The 5456-nt window shown below is 35.2% G+C and overlaps 1 pseudogene; it reads left to right on the top strand.

The window, feature by feature from the left end:
- Positions 1-760: 760 nt before the first annotated feature.
- Positions 761-5138, top strand: LOC103718078 (actin-depolymerizing factor pseudogene; annotated as a pseudogene).
- The last annotated feature ends 318 nt before the right edge of the window (positions 5139-5456 follow it).

The raw sequence follows: 5456 nt of genomic DNA, 5'->3' as shown, positions 1-5456 counted from the left end.
CTCTTGTCACGTTCGATCAATAAGCACCAGCATGCGGCTAACAGAGATCGCATTGATCTCAGAACTGCATTTAGCGATGTAAGCCAACCACCCAGAGATCGGATCTTGCTTTTCTATCCTGGAAGTCTCCTATTAAATTTGTCCAACAGGACCTACCAATCTGATTTCTTTGGAGCTGAATGATGTGATGGAATGCCGACGTATGTGACAGGAAACTCGATCACTTTGTTTCCAATTAAACTGGCCAAATGCTGGGTTATATTCTGCGAGAGATTTAATCCTATGAGAAAGCTTTTTCCATAGTTGATTTTGAGACCTGTGAGCAGCTCATAGGAAAGAGGATGAACAAGTATGATATCTGCATGATGCGCAGGGAGAAAATGAAATTATAATTATCAATTTATACAATAAAAGAATAAGTAATTTTTGTGATAAACAATGTCATATAAATTGTAAGTAGAATGTATTCAATAATCGATGTCAAAATGAAATATGAGGAGTTTAACAGATTGTTAAGATCTTTAATAGACCTACGAAGCTTCTTAACAGCATATCCACTCAGAATTTCAAGATTGGTTAAGGATTTTAAAAGAGCTATTTATTAAGGGACCTCATAATTACTTTGCTTTCTTTTTATCAACTAAGCATAGACTACAAAGAGTTTAAGTAAGGATTTTAGGAAGAGTCAGTTGCTGAATGTATTGCTTCCTACTGGCATTGGAAATTAATTATGTTATGGCTGGAGAAAATATCACCATCAATGAATCCAGAGGTGAAAATTACATGGTCTAGCTTTCATGGGCATGCTCACATTTCAAAAGATTCAGAAAGCTCATCAAAGTCCCAGTATATATCAGCTGATGATGTACTTCTTATTGTTATAAGTTCTCAAGAGTTGCTATCTACCATATGGTTTTCCAATGAGTTTTGTCATAACTTCGGATATAAATGGAAACCTTATGTCCAAAAACTGAAGAGCCAATAACTGTTAGTGATGCAGTTTGAGATTGCAAACCTTTATGTACTTACTTTTGACCTTTCTCTAACAGCTTCATGCAATAAAATTAATATCATTTCCTATTCATCATATTAAAAATTCGTTTACTCATCATGTAGATAAATTTTCAAAAGATTCTTCATAAGAGAAAGTTGTAAAAAAATGTACAAATGTATTATTACTAGCATGATGTTATCGTGTTAATATAATTTGAATTTTAAAATAGTCCTATTGTTTAAGTTTGAAGTGGCATCAGATTGTTAAGATCCTTATAGACCTGCTATGAAGTTTCTTAATGGTGTATCTGCTCAGGATTTTAGGAAGAGCAGCTGGTCAGGAATTCAACAGCTTTTTTCAAACCAATGATAGAAACCAAAAGATAAGGAAGACTTCACATCAGACTTAATAAAAATAATATACAACGGTTACCGAGAGATTGGATTTGTTCAAGATTTTAAAAGAACTAACTATTAATTAACAATTTAATAACCATATTTCCTTTTCTTTTTATCAACTAATCGTATTTGTAGGCTAGGAAGTGACCAAGTAAATATTTTAGAAAGAGTCAGCTATTAGGGAAATTAATAATTACTTTTCCTTTTTATCAACTAATTGTAGGCTAGGAAGAGTTGAAGGATTTTAGGAAGAGTCGACTATCAAGGAATTTAATAACTACTTCTATTTTCCTTTTTGAACTGACCAAGTCAGATTGAATTTAAATAAAATTCGTTAGTCAAGGATGGGGAGAAGGTGGATTAAATAGCAGAGTTCTTCAAAAATGGTGGCCAGCTAGAGTCCATACATGCAAAATAACAAGCAAATACTAAAGGTATTGGTAAAAAAGCAAATGATCCGCAAGATTGATAAGAATAAGTTATGGTCCTGAAGGAAAAAAGAAAAAGTATGCAAAGAACAAAACTATAATTAAGATACTGAAAGAAATTGTTAGCCATTTACAGAATATGAAACTGCTATAAGACACACCCATAACTTTACATAGTCAAGCATAAAGACACCTTGAAATCTCTGGTCACAGAGAGAGAGAGAGAGAGAGAGAGAGAGAGAGAGAGAGAGAGAGAGAGAAAGATAAATCAAACAGGAACAAATTACTTACTGGCCATCTTTGAATGGTGTTTCTTTGAGAGGAGATGCACACCAATGGCTAGGAGAGAGATATTCAAGTTAGTGTAAGAAGTGGGATATGTGAATATGATATTTAATTCAAAAGGGGAAATTATGGTAAGCTAACTAAGGGAGTGAAGCTTCTGAGAGCTTGTGGTGCATTAATTATGGGAAATAAGTAGCAAGTGAAATTTAAATTTTAAAATTAAAAAGCCATTACCTGCCTTACCCAGCCAGATGAAGTTTTCTAGATATCCAAGTGATAAAATGTGTAGAACATGCGGTAAGCTTCTTTCACAAACATTTCTTTCTCTATAAAGAAGCCCATATATAGAGTACAGAAAATAATTACTGAATAGAATTTAGATTGTAAAATTTAAAAGTCATAATCTGTCAATCTGAACCTGATCTATTTATTCAATAAGTCAAAAATTCAGATCTAAATCTAACCATTTTATTGAACAGGTAATCCAATCCAAGCTACAATGGATTGAAATTTGAACCAAGTTAAGCAGGTTAAACAGGTTAAGCATTGCCACCCTTGAGTCCCTCTCATGATGCTTGGTGTTCCGTCGGAAGAGCATCACGATGATCATGGATCACAAAGCTTGTACTTGTTATTTTTCAGCATTGCATAATAGCTGTTACGAAGTGAATTCATTGCTGAACTGCAAATATAACAGCCGCTAACAAAAATTAGTGGCTTGTAATGGGATATGTTATTTAGGTGCATTGGCGTTATTGGAACCTTCGGTGAATGTTCTTTCACCAACTTCTTTTGACTGGGTGACTGAGTCAACGGCCCAAAAATAAAGAAAACACCCCACCGGTGCAACCACAGGACGTGGCCACTGGCAAGTGTTTTGTGGACGTGAAGAGAGCAGCTGCTCTCGATTCCCCCACCTTTATTTCCTCCCTCAAATGCTCTCCTTCCCAAAAGTTTCTCTCCCCCCATATTCCAAGGATCTATCTCCTTCTCTTCTCTTCTTTTTTTTTTACCTTCCTTCCCCCTCCTCTTCCATTATCAGGGGGACTTTCCTCTTTGAAGCAAACATGGTGAGCCTCTTCCCCCTATTTTTTGTTTCTTTACCCACCTTGTTAAGCTTCTTAACTCTCTACCAATGATTTTTTTTCTTGTGTCACCATCGGTGTTTGTGTTAGTTTTAGATTGCCATATCTATTAATGCTTTTATTTGGTAGATATATATGTAGAAGCGGCTCAATACATTTGGAGCTTAAGGCGAACTCACTAATAATAATAATAAATGCATTTGGAAATTATATGGGGCCTCAATACTGCATTTATAGCTAAGAGTCTTTTTGGGGCCTCAAAGCATTTATAACTAAGAATCTTTAGGCTTGAGGGCCTCAATACTGCATTTATAGCTAAGAATATGAAGCCTCAATATATCTATAGCTAAGAGTTTTTGGGGGCCTCAATGAATTTATAGCTAAGAGTCTTTAAGCCGGAGCCTTAGGCGCGCGGTCCTGTTACTCCTGTACATATGTTCGATCAAAATATGCTAGTATAGCTCTCGAAAATATTTTTGCCATTAGTCCTTCCTTATGAATACAAACTTACAAGTTGATTTTCAAAGGCCAATTCTTCATCGGGAATAGCAGTTAATGATGAATGTAATCTCAAGTTCTCAGAGCTCAAGGCCAAGCGGAACTTCCGATTCATTGTGTTCAAGATTGATGAGAAGATACAGCAGGTCACGGTGGAGAGGCTTGGCCAGCCTGATGAGAGCTATGATGATTTCACCGCGTGCCTGCCACCCAACGAGTGCCGCTATGCCGTCTTTGACTTCGATTTTGTCACCGATGAAAATTGTCAGAAGAGCAAGATCATCTTCATTTCTTGGTAATGGCGCACCACCCAAGTTTTGAAATCTCTCGATAAGTTTATTAGATTATTTGAATGATCATGGCTTTGGTCTTCTCTTTTAACCCTTTCCTTGAGTAAGAGACTGGAGTTTCCTAGTTAGTTAGACACGGGAAGCAAACGTTAAAACGTTATATTTTCTTCCTATTTAATTTGCAAACCTTGCATATTTAACCCTAACCACAAGTGTGACTTGGAATATTGGCCAGGTTTATGGTTAAACTAATTAAGAACGTTTATTTCTTCTCTCAATTTAACAACTCTACGTGCATTGCTGGTAAAAGCTAACTTTGCATGGTAAAAGCTATTATTGAAGTAGGTGAAAATATCTGAACTTGAAGGAACCTCTAACCAATGAAAAGCTTATATGATCTAAAAAAGTTGGCCTTTTTTCAATCCTAGCGGCAATGCCAAAGTAAATGGCTTCTATATGCCGTGCTTATATCAAAAAAAAAAAAAATATTTACAATGCATATATGTAGAAATTAATTCATACATAATTAGCATTGATGAATAAAAAGAACATGTCATAGTTGTTTGCTTATACATTAATCTACATTATTCGGTAACATGGTTATGGGCAGACCATAATTAATGAATTCACCAAACTACATTAGAAAAATTGCAAATATCTGCAACTTAGAATATATATGAAAAGCCTAATGCAACCACTACTCTACCTTGACCTTGTGCAATTTCAAAGGACGACATTCCAGGAATCATGTATTTTTTTGTTTGAGGGAAATAACATAACTTAACCAACAAAATGAGATGGATGTTTCTCGTGTTCACAGGTCTCCTGATGCATCAAAGGTGAGGAGTAAGATGGTATATGCGAGTTCGAAGGACAGATTCAAGAGAGAGCTTGATGGCATACAAGTGGAGTTGCAAGCAACTGATCCTAGCGATGAGCATGGACGTTGTAAAAGGAAGAGCTATATGAAGAATAAACATATCTTTTACTTTGTTCTCAATGCTCGGGCTTCTTTTCACCCAATCAGTTATGTTGGCGTGCATCCTTATGTTCAGGATGGGTTGTATTGAAGTTTATCCTTGGTGATATTTGAGTAGATCGCGTCGCTTGAAACCATGGGAACAATGTCATAATATTCATTTCCTTTATTTATAAAATAATTTTCAAGATTGTAAATGCCCCTTAAATATTTATTTTTGAATATGTAATAGGAATTGGAAGCAATTATTAATTTCTTTGGCATGCTATACTTTGATTAGCTAGCTATGGGACTTTTTTTTTGCTTACAGAAATCATATTTATAACTGAAGAGTGGAATATTAAACATGCATGCACCCTAACAGTTTTATGCCAAAGTTTAGAATTTGCTGGCATACAATACCAATTTTTCAATAATCAATCACATGAAATTAGGTTACAAACTATTAGAAGTATAGAGATACTTACCTAGTCAAAAAAATAATCAAGCAATTTCCTTC

This window comes from Phoenix dactylifera, chromosome 3 (genome assembly GCF_051530095.1).
Source record: "Phoenix dactylifera cultivar Ajwa chromosome 3, Ajwa_hap1_PhDact_Kaust_v1.1, whole genome shotgun sequence".
Classification (NCBI taxonomy): domain Eukaryota; kingdom Viridiplantae; phylum Streptophyta; class Magnoliopsida; order Arecales; family Arecaceae; genus Phoenix; species Phoenix dactylifera.
Note: the sequence above shows the minus strand (reverse complement) of the source record. Positions and strands in the feature narration are given on the sequence as shown.